The following is a 14780-nucleotide window of genomic DNA, read 5'->3' as shown; positions in this document are numbered from 1 at the left end:
ACACGTCCTCTCCCACTTTCTCGTGTCTCGAACACGTCCTTTCCCACTTTCTCGTGCCTCGAACACGTCCTCTCCCACTTTCTCGTGTCTCGAACACGCCCTTTTCCACTTTCTCGAGTCTGGAACACACCTCGAATCCTATACATCCTGAACACATGTCGAATACGTGCTTTCTCCTTATGCTATGACCTCACATCACACAGTCGGCTGAGTAATTTGCATATGGCTGCTACTAAACCAGGGGCAGCATTTCTGTTAAAGAATGTTTCACACTCCCATATTTTATTATCATCGAAATCGGCGAAATTTCCCTGTGCAGCTTGTAGGAACCTTCACATGCCTTCCCGCAGTGACTTAGTCCATAATAAATTGCAGCCTGCATTGCACTGTTGAGAACCTACTCTTGAGTTTATAAAACTATTTCATATAAGGTTATGAATAAAAGATTAAAATGTAAAAGTAGAATATAATGCGTCAACTCTGCTCTAAAACAATTGTGTGCATGTTTGTGTGGAAGAGTTATTTTCCTATGAGCCCCTAAATGGTTCATTACTTGTTAAATCGAATTATATTTATAATACCTGGATAAGTCCATTATTATTTAAATAGATATGTCAGCTAACCTCACGAGAAATATTTTTATTTTGAAATTTTACACAAATTTAGTTTATCTATCTGACAATGTCCTTAGATTGTTTTTTTATGGAAATATCTTCGATAAGTATCGATAATCGATAAGCGAAAAATTCGATGAAAAAAGAAATACGCGAATTTTATTAAAGTTTATATCTCATACATATATGAAAAGATTTTGTACAACACTAGCAGAAATCAACAGCGACCCCCCTGACGATATGACAGGGGAGCGCTCTGAATGAAAGATTCTATTTAGAGCACAATTGAACCATAATACTTGACTTTTGCTTTTTAAATTTTTATTCAAGTCATTAAATAAGCATATTTGTATAAAATCAACAGTAGATTCTCTACAGTGCAATGTAAACTACAATATATTAAGTTTATATGAGTTACTTTGGGAGTGCATGGAAGCGTCCTCTCGGTGCACTGCGGTGGCTCCCTAACTAGAGCAGGGAATTAATCGATTTGATTGAAGAAGGCCGATTTCACCGATTTTGATGACAAGCGGATATGGGAATGTGAGGCATTTTTGGATCCTCATTCAATTCTCTGAATGAATTAAAATATGTTTTAGCGACCGTGTTACATCAGAGGTGGAGGGCTACTATTTAGGTACAATATAATAAACAGTAGAGAAAATAATAAACACTATAATAATAAATACGAAATATGTCTAAATTTAAATAAATTCAAGCCTATTTTACGATGAAGGATGATCAGATAATTATTTCTGTGACCATCCATGATATAACTCTCACCTGTCTGTTTATATGTATGTATGTAGGTATGTATGTGTTATGTATGTATGTATGTATGTATGTATGTATGTGTATGTATGATTAAAAATTTAGACAGAGGCGACGGATTTTCAAAAGATAGGTATCGTTTTGAAGCCAGGCCCTTCGGACGACAAATATCGAAAAATTGGCTAAAAACATTAATTCCTTCATTCTCAACTTGGAACTTTTTCTACAGGGAGGAGGTCGCTATTTTCACCCATATTTTCGAAAGTCATTCCTTCTTTTCGATTGACTAGCCTTAATTTAAACATTCGTCACTTCCGATTTGGCGATGGGCTCAACAGCAAAGACCTAGTGTTTTTTTTTTCACGTCCTTTTCTTTCTTCGCGGTACGGGTTCGAGCCTCTCTACCTACTACCACGTTTTCTTTTTAATTTTTTTTTCTTTCGCAACACACGCCTCCGAACATCCGGGTAACGCCGAGCACCCATGTTAGTAAATAAGTAAAAAAACAAAAAACAAAAAAACAAAACACATTTGGTATAATCGAAGATATTTATTAGTATTATTACATCAGATCGATTTGATTACAAATCGTCCCGTTCTTCCATGCATTCTTTTCTTGTTTACTATTTGAAAAAAAAAAAAAGCAAAATCCATTTCAGAGATTAAAAACATTCGTCCATTAATTATTTCTTTGTTCTTTCTTTCAATCAATTTTTTTTTTCTCAGACTCACTTTTTTTTGTTCATGTTTTTTATTTTTGTTGGTATTACCACGCAATTTCCATTCATTTCCCTTTTTCTTCTATCTTTTATTCTGTTTCTTTTCTCTCACTTCTCACTTTCTAGCTTGCCTTCTCTGTTTTTTTTTTTTGTTTTTTTTTTCGAAAATTAAAATCAAAAGAAGAAAAAAAAATCAAATATTATTTTTTATCCTCCGAAAATTTTCTAAAAACAAACTTTGTTTTTTTTTTTAAATATATTTTACATATACAGTAAAAATATTAGTAAAAACAAAATTAAAATTCTATCTTTTTTTTTTAATTATTTAAAAAAGATTCCAATATCATAGCATATTTCTGAGTGTTTATGATTTCTGCGGATATTATTTCAGAAAATTTTCAATTAGAGGCGAAATATTATATCATGTGTTTTATATATATATATATATATATATATATATATATATATATATATATATATATATATATATATATATATTCCATCTTTCATTTCGGGGTGAAACATTGTTTATATTTTTCTTGTAATATTCTGTCTTTCGTTTAGAGGCGAAACATTGCTTTATGTTTTTCTTGCAATATTCCCTCCCATTATTGTATTTATGTTTCTTGTAAAACTTTAAATTCCAAATCCTCCGTCGCCAAAGTAGTAGCTTTTAAGTTTCGAATTCTTCGTTTCAAGCGTTGTAGATTTTTTGGCCGCTAATAATCAAGACAACCGGAATGGTAGAATAAACAAAAACTGTATTAGCAAAAGTATGTTACAGAAGTACACGCCATGGTTCTGGAACCATAACTGTTAGATATACGCCAGTGTAAGACTTAACATAAATTCCGTCTGTAAAATTGTGGAATGAACGCTACACCCAGATTTCAGTATTTACGTACAATTTGGGGAGTAATTGATTTCATAAGCTGGTTTGATCCCGATCAAACAGAAATAAGAAAACCGAACGGAAGGTTTTCTAGTTTTCACTTGATTGAAAATCTAGGGTTTATTTATTACGAAGTATATCCCCATTATTAATGTGATAATGGGTGTGTCGCCTAGGTATCTCCGTAAGTCATGTAGCGCAGGTTATTTTTTTTAAACTGGGATTTGCGAACCAGAGGGGGTCGCCTAGACAAAATAGAAAAAATAAACACAGATACAGACTTTCTCTAGAAAGTGACTTCCGCTTATTGTTATTGGAAATATTGCCAAGAATTGATAATTTTTGCAAAGCCATGTAAGCAAATCCTTCTTATTTGGTATGTATCAAAATAAAAAAAAAACATACGCGTTCATAAAGGATGCATAGGAGAAGACTTAAAATATAAAAGAGGTCTGCAAGTCAAGAAGTTTGAAAATAACAGATGTGACGTTCACGCGCACACTCTCGACATATTTTGTCAATCATATTTACAGTGTCTGGTTAATTTTAGAGTTGGTTTATGTCATGTTCGTTAGACTTAGATCAGGGTTAGGGTTAAATTAGAATTAAATTCAGGCTGTATTATTAAAGAATGAACGCCATATCATAATGCGTTTATTTTTCGTATATTTTTGGGGTACCTGTCCATATCAGCTAATTTGGTCTACCACCGAAGTTAATCACAAAGAGGAAGTATTGTTTTTATTTGTTTTTACTTAATTTATTAATAAATGTTTCAATCTCCTATAGAAGAGTTGCAGTATTAATATAAAAATAGTTAACCAGCATAAAGCTACTTTGGCCAGTAACGTTCCCTGCGCGCACACGCTTTTGACCTGTATTACGAGTCTTGTGAAGAGGTATCTGGTTAGGTAAAATTAAATGTTAGACGTAGGTAAATGTTAGAAGTAAGTTAGGGTTAAGTTTGGGCTGCACAATTTAAGAATGAACGCTGTATTGTGGCCGTTTTATTTTGGTACTTTTTTAGGATGTATCTTTTTGTATCAAAGAGGTTAATCTACCCCAAAACAAAACCAAGCAAAAAGAGAAAAATATTCAAATGTTTGATTTGTTTAATATTTAATATTTAACTTTACGATTTCTGTAGAAAAAACACTACTACTGATTGCTTATTTATTAAGATTAATTATTGATTAAGATTGATTATTGATTAAGGTTGATTATTGCTACAAAGCTACATCGGTTACTGATATGCACTTCGCATACAAAACCTTATCATATTTGGTGAGTGTCTTTTTAGTTTCATAGTCAGTTTAGATAACCTTTATTTTAGACGTAGTTCAGGGTTAAATTCAAGTTTAGGCCGTAAAAATGCAGAATAAACGCTCATGTGGAAAGTATTACGGAACGGAACATAGCCAATTTTATGAGATTAGGAAGTTCAGACATATAAGAGGAATGACTTTCATATACAAATAGTCAATTATATTAATAGATTTCATCAACTTGCGTAAGTAATTTATTTCTCGGCTACGAGCTGGCAGAATTGTGTCCCTCTCTACCGGCTAAGTGGTTAATGACACGCACTGACAGTCTGAATGCTAAAGTTCGAATCTAGCTAGTTCCACGGATACAGGTTTACTAATTAATGTTGGCAACCCTCACGTGGTTCTTCTCGGAAGTTCTCAATGTCTTTCTAGAAAGAAGTTTTGCTAGAAAGATATCGTGGAGACAAATGCCAACTATAATCATCCGAAAAAAAAATAAATATTGTCCAACAACAACAACAACAACAACAACAACAACAACAACAAACGCAACAGCGATGTTGGGCATACAATCTCGTGTGTACTCTCTGTAAATACGCACTTTTTGCTAACTATCTCCCTGGTGTCTTATTTCCTTTCGGCCATTTAAAATCACAACATTTGCATACATTCATGTTATTTGTATTTATCGAATTACTGTTCTCATCTTGAGTGTGATGGCAAGGGCCCGTGGCAAAGTTATTAGCGTACTTGAAAAAATCAGTCATAAAAGTGATATTTTTTTGAAGGTTGAAGGTTCAATTCTCAGTGTAGACGATCCAAAACTACAATTGTGAATGACTCAGCACCTCTATCCGCTCATGGCTGACGGAAAAAAGATTTTGCTACCCTCGTGAAATGAATAAAACGTTCCGTTCGAAATTCCGTCTAAATTCTAGAGTTCGGCAAACACATTCCAAAGTTTGACAAGATATACCTGAAGAAAGTCGAAGGTTGTATCTACCGAAACCTTGTGAAAATCACACGCACGATGAGAACAGTAGTCCAATGAATCCAAATAATATGAATAACCAATCCTCATCTCAAAAATTCAAAGGAAAAAAAAACACTCACATACTTCCTCTTTTTTCTGATAAATGTAGTATTTAACAAAAAAAACAGAAAGAAAAAAAAACTGTGATCGTCAAAGCTTTTCGCGATTTTCGCGGCATTTTTGCGCTATTTTCGCTTTGATATATTTTTAAAAAGTTCTTTTACTTATATTTTATTAATTTTCATTTTTGTTTTCGATGACAACAAAATGAAATGAAATCCAATGATATTTTGCATTAGCAGTAAAATATTTACTTTTTTTTGTTTGTCTTTTGGTTAATTCGTTTTTATTCATTCAAAAGAAAGGAAATGTACGTATACATATATATCAATATACATATACATTTATGTATACATGTATTCTATTTAAATATATATTTATATATATATATATTAATATATATATATATATACGTTATATATATATATATACGCTATATATAACACTTTGTTTTGTGACAACCAGCAAATTATAGAACTTGTTTTTCGTTTACACATCGGCCATATTTAACCAATGTTCATGATCTTTACATAACGTTATTTTGGTCTAAATTGATTTACATCCAAATCGATATTGTTTTTTAAATTCCGTATACGTTCAACTGTTATCCCCAGCATGTATTAATAAGTTTATTTCGATATAAAATTATCTGTAAGATCACATTCTATAGCAATTGATCCTTGTGTCCACAATAAACAGTTGTTTTTTTTTTGTCGATCAATCAATACATTTATCACAAATATCACATTCAATTAGTATTATTGACAAACCATTGTTTCAGCTTTTAAGCAAAAGATTCTTTCATGTAAAAAATATACCATGAAATGATTCGTTTCCGTAGATATTCGTAAGAAAAATTGGCAGGTTTCAGTATGTAATCTACACATGGCTTAGACTTACATTGTTAGGGTTAGGGTTAGGGTAAGAGTAAGGTCTAGGGTTGCAGGTAGAGTTAGAGTAAGGGTAAGGGTCAATGTTAAGTTTAGGGTTAGAGTTAGGGTTAGGGTTAGGGTTTGGGTTAGAGTTAAGGTTAGGGTTTGGGTTAGGGTTAGAGTTAGGGTAAGATTTAAGGTTAGGGTTAGGATAAAGGTTAGAGCTACGGCTGTTTAGTTAAGGTCGGGTGTGATCTACTTAAGTTGCTAATATAATATATATATATATATATATATATATATATATATATATATATATATTCATTCTAGCGAGTAGTAGGGTTGGGGCTTAGATTAGGGTTAGGGTTAGGATTAGGATTAGAGCTAGGGCTTGCTAATTTGACTTAAACTTGTGATATACGGAAAATATCTAATTCAATATTTATTGTAACGAGTAGTTAGTCTTAGTGTTAGAGTGAAGGGTAGGGTCAGGGTTTGGTCTAGTTAATTAAGTTTAGAATGGTGTCAGGGTTTGGTCTAGTTTAATTAAGTTTAGAATGGTGTCTAATACAATATATTCTGCCGAGTACTTAGAGTTAGGGTCTGGATTAAGGTTAATTGTACGGCTGATCAATTACGTTTAGACTTGTGATCTACCGAAAGGTTTTTAATCTAATAGATACTCTGCCGATTTGTTAGAGTTAGGTCAAGGGTCAGTTTGTTCAGGTCTATGTTACGGTTAGGGTATGAGTTAGTGTAATATTCGGGTTGGCGTTAGAGTCACACTTGTTATCTATGGGATAATTTCATATCGGATATGTAATCTACCGACATGTTAAGATACCAATACGTAATATACTCATCAACCTTTACCCTAACCCTAACCCATGTAGTAGAGAGGAAAGTAGATTTTGGCTTTACTGTCGGCAGCCTCATAACTCTCGCTTCACTTATTTTGTCCTTTAGTCCTCACATTCCATGAGCGATGTTTCTGAAAAATGATGAAGTATGGCAGCTTTTTGGACCGGACTCTACCCATTGATCATTGGTAGTTTTTACCTTGAACTCGTATTTTAGTTCCTTAGATCAAGTGGTTTGGTGTCTTGTCTGGTACGATTTCAATAAAAAAAAAAGTCGAACTTAGTAGATCACATATTAGATTAAAAAAAAAAGATTCGGTAATTAATATACATGAAGAGCAGAAATTGGCTATTACTATATCTGTACCTCTACGAACTACTTGGAATTCTGCAGAGATTGTTTCGGTGGCACTATTACACGTAGCATTAATTATAGTTGTTCACCTGTTGCATAAAATTGGCATGCAATTATCATATAGGTCCGTTTTTAACGTTAACAAAAATTTCAAATAAGAATATTTATAACGTTACTGTATTACCGTGAATCTAGCGCAGATGCTATCAAGATGCATCTCTTTGAAAATCGCTCTGAATTCAGGTTTAATTGAATTCAAGTTAAGCAACCATGAGCCTGGTGACCATTTTGGTATACTGGGCGCTGTATGTCTTATGCCTGGACGTAGAATTTCTCAAGTTTGCATCTGGGGACGCGTTAAAAAAAAAACAAACACTGCGAGAGATGCCTTCTCAGGTTTTGTTAAATATTTTAACATAAAGGGATGAGATTTTGCTGCTTGAACAGATTCGATTAAAATATTTGTAAAAAAGGGGGATAGGGATGGAAAATTGGGGTGACAGGACAAAGATTGTATATAATAATTTCATGTTAAAGTAATTATGATGGGATTCAATTGATGAATATTACAGGAAAGAAAATCTTCTCATGATAAATTTTATAACCATTTATGCACACATTCAGATTCCGATATTAACCGAAACCCCGTTCTACACAACGGCAGCTATATGTCAAAATTGCACGGAAAATGTGTTTTCAGTGGGTTTACATCACAGTGAATGAATTGATACTTATTTCACATACGCCACATGTGATATGGTCTGATCCGGATTGAGATTATCAATATATACCCGTTTATATATATTGTATTTTTGAAAGATCGATACGAACTCAGTTAAAAATAATAATAAAAAAAAAAATTATTCGTCCAGTATGGACCGTTTTCATGTAGCAACTCGAAAACTCTGATATTTTTGCCAAACTTGTCGCCTCGTTGATAGATTTTTTTAATCAGTTTTTTTTTTTTTTCAATCAGTTCGGACTTTGGCTATGTCACGAACCGCATTTGATTCTTAGCCGCAATCTTTATTACAGGAAATTACTCCACACTCAGTATCGAGACTACACTATGCTCAACATGCCTCAGCACTTAACAAAATGGGTTATTTTTTTGTATTTTAAAGTGCCCGAACATAGTCGAGGGCGACCCGAAGGCTCCCTTTTCCTTGCCAACTACACCAAGATATTCCTTTGATCCGCACATTATATTGCTGAGTGTTTAGCACGTTGGCATAAAATATCACTTTTTAGTCTTTTGTATATGTCGACGCGGGATTGAACCCCAATCTCCAGACCAAGTAGCAAACACTTTTACCATTTTGCCCCTTTTCGAAATGAATTAATACCGGGTACTGCTCCAAAAAATACTTGGTAAATAGGTATCTTAATCGTGTCAAGGAAATTATTGTTTTTCATTTATTTATTTTTTATTTTGTGTGTGTATGATTTTAAAACGATCATCATTTTTGGCGCCAAATAACAGTTATCCCATTTCTTGTTATTTTTTGGCTATTGCGTTTTGGATTTCAATAAGACTGCTTTGCATCTGCGGTTGTTTTTCATTTATTTTTATTTTATTTTTTTACCCAGTGTTATTGTTCGCGATAAATTTTCAGTTACATCTCCAGTAAATTTTGATCCACTGACGCCTTTCCATCGGTCCGTAAATGAATTCAGGTTGTCATTCTTGTCAGCATCCAGAATTCTGAAAAAGTAAAAAAAAAAAAAAATGGATTTACTTATGTATTATTAACTTATGAGAAAAAGAAGAAAAAAAGGATATATATGGAAATAACCCCAGATAACGCCAAGAAAATAATTACTAAAAAATATCATAATAAAATTTGTTTCAATGTTTTTTTTATTCTTATCATTAGACGCCGCTTGATGGAAGGAGATAAAGAAAATGCAAGTAGATTAGGAGATGCTGGAATAGGAAGCTGTATTACAACGAGGTATCCAGATATCGAATTGACGGATACCACTAGACAACGATCGAATGACCCCGAGTACAGCAAGCAGAGAATGAATCAAACAATTCTGAAGAGCACATACTATAATTTTCTAGAATACAAATCTAACATATCTGTTCATAGGTATCTATGTATGTCTAGAAAAGATTTTTGACAGAGGCGGCGGATTTTCATGAGATTAGTATTGTATTGAAGCTCGGTCCTCCTGGCAACAAATATCTAAAAACGTTAATTCTTTCACCCTAAACTGGGCACTTTTCTACAGGGAGGGGTGGCAAAAAATCGTCCCTTTATGACAATTCAGCCAAACACGCATGCTAGAAAAACAATATTTCTGGAATTAGTTTCAATATAAAAAAAAAACTTCGCTCACGCGATCATAGACCAGTCGTTATATTAACAGCTTCATTATCTTAAGTTGTACATTCGAACCGAGATATCATATATATTTTGTTTTCGATTTTTAAAGTTTTAATATTGAATTTATGCCATTTTTTTTTCGTTCGTTTTTTTTCGTTTGTTTGTTTTTTCGTTCCTTATCTTTTTTTTCTTAAATTTTTCCATTTAGTTCGCTGCTTTTTCCATTTTGTTTTTTCCCATTTTTTAAAAAGAAGTTTTAACATTAACTTATAAATGTACGGGATACTTTTGGGTGTTAGTAGTTTTCTAGCACGGTAGAGAGAGTCTACCTTCTTCGCAGCGGTCCTAGCAATGCTTTCAATGTAATTGTTCCAACTCATGTTTCCTGTGAACGTTAGGCCTGGGAGTTTGAAAAATGTACTTTCAGATAAAGAGTCATTGGCCATTGCTATTGGTGGTAGAGAAGGTTTCTTGCAATTATTGAAGGAAACAAGTGCAGTCTTGGCAGCATTGAATGTGACCATCCATTTTTGTCCCCCCATTCCACTACAGATTGGAGGTCATCCTCTAGTGTTTTTGCCATTTCTTTAGATATATGTTCATTTGTTTTCCTGTCGTGCCTGTTATAGAGTGTGGTGTCATCAGAATATATACCCATCTCAGAGGCAATTTTCCGGGGGGGGTAATTTATGAATATTAGGAACAATAGAGGTCCAAGGATAGATCCTTGAGGCAATCCCGCATTTATATCATATTGTTTAGATATACGACCATCGAGGACAACCTGGATTTTTCTCTTATCTATGAAGGATTTGATTATGTTAAGTATTCTTCCAGCGATACCGTATGATCTAACTTTCCTGAGGAGACCCTCATGCCATACCCTGTCAAAAGCCTTAGATATATCTAGGGCTACCGCTCTGCCCACCCCCGTTTTGTCCATAGAATGGTATATACGTTCAGAGATTACAGTAACGATGTCTGCTGTGGAACGGGCTTGTCAAAATCCATATTGTTGGTCAGTCAGAAGTTTAGAATCTGTAAGGTAATTGACTAGAGCTTGGTTAATTATGAACTCAAATATTTTGGCGAAAAGTGGGAGGAGGCTAATGGGGCGATAATTTGATGGGTCAGTTCTTTCGCAAAAATTCCTGAATACTGGTACCACAGAAGCAGTTTTCCAACAGTCCGGAAAGCAACATTCATCAAGGCATTTGTTGTAGTCTGGAGATAACTGGAGCTACTTCGGCGGAGCACTTTTTTAGTAGCACAGCCGGAATGAGATCGGGTCCACATGCTTTTGAAGTGTCAAGGTTTTTATGATAGCATGCACCTGAGCAGAAGTGATTTTCAGATCGTCTAGCGTGGCGTCTGTCCGCAAAGAAAAGTCAGGGACGGGGTGGTTGGAGGGACCAGTGTGGAGTTTGTGGCAAACCGACTGACAAGCATGTTAGCGTTCTCGGTTGCTGAGCGAACAACCTCATTATTGTTGGATAGTGGGGAAATTTTTGATTACCTATTATTTGCTACACTGTTGTAGGTTTTCCAGAAGTCAATTATTTAAGTCAATAATTGAAAGTTTTATAAGTTTTTAAATCATAGAGTAAGGGAAATTGAACTTCATATCCACAATGTGTGGTAAATCCTGAAGTGGGAGTTTTTGGTAGTAGGGAGGTAAAGGGATCCAATGTAATTCTTCAAAGGCACAAGGTAACAATCCGAAGTTGGCATGACTCCTTTCGTTTCTCCTCATTTATATATTTATATATATACTTGCAGGCTTCCCAGTACTGCCCGGTCGTAAAATACGCTTAAATATTTTATTTTGATTATTGCAGATTTCGTATTTATTGTTATATTATATTCGAAAACATATATATTATAACGATTTAAAAGATTTTTAAAAATCACCTGTGCGTCTCAACAAGAATCGAAACCAAAACATTTAGCTAACGATTGACTTTTTCCTTACACGCTAACGCCTAAGCTATGAAATCATGCTTACTGCAAAGCTAAAATTTAAAACATGACGTATCAGCTCTACGTAACGCATGCATATTCGTAATGCCGCCGTTCGACCTTCACTGGGAAAATTCCGTTTTATCTTAATCTATATGATTATAAAACTCAAATGACCTTGTAATGATGTATGCAACTCACTTTCCGGTTTATGACATCCGGTTGCACATGCGCGCATGACCTGCGCACTGAAATATTAACGTTATTATTTCGAAATTATTATTTAACATGGGAAGAGTAGGGTTTAAAATACTTAAACGTAATGCATAAATGAACGATGTAAAAAAAACAGATATATCAAAATTTGCATTTAACTATATCAAGTATTATGGTATCTCTTCAGTGTACAGTTACCTATAAGTATGACCAACCACTTAAAATTCAATAACTGTATTTTTTTTTCCAAAATAATTAATTATAATAAACAGAACGACTCATAAAAAATATATCTATATTCTTTTTTCATTTTAATATACTTTCATAGAAATGTTTCTGTTATGTCAAAAAAAAACTATTTTCTTAACGTCACAAGTGTCACGCTCATACATGAATTCCATAGATAATATAACGTACTGATCCAAGGGGTGACGGGTAGTCTAGTTTAATAATAAAGTTGTATTTTCTTCGTAAATAAATAGAAAAGAGAGTTTTTGAATAATAATGCACAAAATACGAGTTCATAGGAGAATATATATATATATATATATATATATATATATATATATATATATATATATATATATATATATATATATATAGTGTAACCTGGATATAAGAGGTTCAAATATAGGAGAAACGGATATAAGAGAGATTTTCTCTGGGCTCAAATTAAAGGCTGTGTTGATGTACAGTGTAACCCGGATATAAAATCTCCGGATATAAGTGTAACCCGGATATAAGATAGGTGTAAGTTGCGGGAAAGAAGGCTCTTATATATGCGTTTCACCGTGTATATATATATATATATATATATATATATATATATATATATATACATATATATATATATATAACTACTTAATTTACTCACATAAAATTAATATACGAAAGTATAGATTTATGCGTAAACTTTAAGTATTTACTGCAAAAGTGCTCAATGCGTAGGTAGAGCAAGTTAGTAATGTATAAAATATATATGGCGATTAAGCTACACTGAATATTTGGCGTTTCATCCACTCTAGGACTCCTCAGGCTTATGCGCGAATTCTGTGGTTGTTTATCGTTTTTATATGTTATATAATTCGCGCATAAGCCTGAGGAGTCCTAGAGTGGATGAAACGCCGAATATCCAGTGTAGCTTAATCGCCATATATATTTTATAAATTACTATATATATATATATATATATATATATATATATATATATATATATATATATATATATATATATATTCCAATCTTACTACTTATTGTCAGTTCTATACCTTTCTTCGATTTATTAAAATAAATATTTCGCGCTTTTACACTTTTCTTCTCTGACTTGTGTCTTCTTATGTATCGGCCATTATTTTTCATTTTCATCCTTTCTCCCTCCTCCCACTCGTTATTTTCCTTTACATCCTCTAATCACTTCTATCCTTTCTCGTCTATTTTCGTTCATTTCTTTATTTCCTCTTCTGTGTTCTATATGCTTTCCATTTTCCCCACCTCACTTATATTACTTCCACGATATGTGCTCATTTTTTCCCCAACAAGCTTCATTTCAATTTTCGCTTTCTTTCATCCCCCTCTCTCTCTTTCTCTCTCTCTCTCTCTCTCTCTCTCTCTCTCTCTCTCTCTCTTTTAACTGCCTCTAAAATGTCCAAACACCGAATGTTGCTCAAACATTTATCCACCCATTTATAAACCACTTGTCAAATTGCCTCAGATTTAAACGTTTTCTAACGTTAGAGTCGGCCATCTTTGGTTTTTATTTTTCTATATAGTTATCATCCAATTTTGAACCATTTAGACTGACATCTTATAAGATTCAATCGCATTAGAAAACTACGATGCCTTAAAGAAGCGCGGCCTTTTGAACGAGGCTTTTATGAAAACATTATTTTATTATTCTTACGATTATTTCATCATTTTATTGAAATACTTTTTCGCCATTTTTCTTTTTACAACTTTAATCATAATATTAGAAGCAAAACACTGAATACATTCAGAAGAAAATCTTTATTTTCCAAACGTTTGTCACGTGATCATCATTAAACTATTCAGTCTTCCAAGGACCATGAATCAAATAAACACTTTCATGACAGCATTTATTATCCCGGCATCTTTTTAAACATGCGTAGAGAACATGGAACAAATCTTTTTCTCATTGAAATCTCGTTAGCTAAAAGACAGAAATTCTACCCAGAATTATGCGTTTTCGTAACTTCCGCTGGAAGTCACCTATAATATTTAAGGTGTCACACATATTTTCTGTTCGTTCAGGGTCCTCGTTATATATTTTTTTTTATCTGATTTTACTAAATATATAGTCAGAGTACCTGCCGCATAAATTATTATGACACAATTGGATCATTGGATAACTTTCGTTTTACAAAGGAGTCACCACTTTTCAAGGCTCGGAGGCCACTCGAGGATAAGTGTTAATGTGTACAGTAGTCAATGGGAAAATATAGTAGTAATCGTTAGTAGTGGAGCGCCTATCATTACATTCAACATTAAAAATTAAACATCTCTATCTTCGACAAAAATTGATGGCTGAGCCAAACACTATCAGGGCAAGTAAGACTGATAAGGAAGAAATCTAATGCCTGTATTTTTTCTGATGAAGGCTGCTTTACGAGTCGAAAATTTTAAATTTAAATAAACAAATATATTTATTTGAAAAAAAAAACCCTGCACTTTTAAGCATCCTATTTTTAACTAAAATATCGCAGTGCTTCTCCTTTTTTATAAAGGAGTCACTACTTATCAAGGCACGGAGGCCACTCGAGGATAAGGGTTAATGAGTATACAGTAGTCAATGGAAAAATGTCGTAGTAATC

General features: G+C 33.4%; 1 long non-coding RNA gene across 2 annotated transcripts in view; it reads right to left on the bottom strand.

Moving 5' to 3' along the window:
• Nucleotides 1-1915: 1915 nt before the first annotated feature.
• The window catches only part of LOC145249712 (uncharacterized), a 364938-nt gene continuing 352073 nt past the window's right edge, over nucleotides 1916-14780 (bottom strand). For both annotated transcript variants that reach the window (XR_013863563.1, XR_013863564.1), the window contains exon 3: nucleotides 1916-9149. This is a non-coding gene — a long non-coding RNA (uncharacterized LOC145249712). The remainder of the gene's footprint in view (nucleotides 9150-14780) is intronic.

The sequence above is a fragment of the Euprymna scolopes genome, chromosome 28 (assembly GCF_053919585.1).
Source record: "Euprymna scolopes isolate OS-2025 chromosome 28, ASM5391958v1, whole genome shotgun sequence".
Taxonomy (NCBI): Eukaryota; Metazoa; Mollusca; class Cephalopoda; order Sepiida; family Sepiolidae; genus Euprymna; species Euprymna scolopes.
This window is presented reverse-complemented; position numbering and strand designations above follow the sequence as displayed.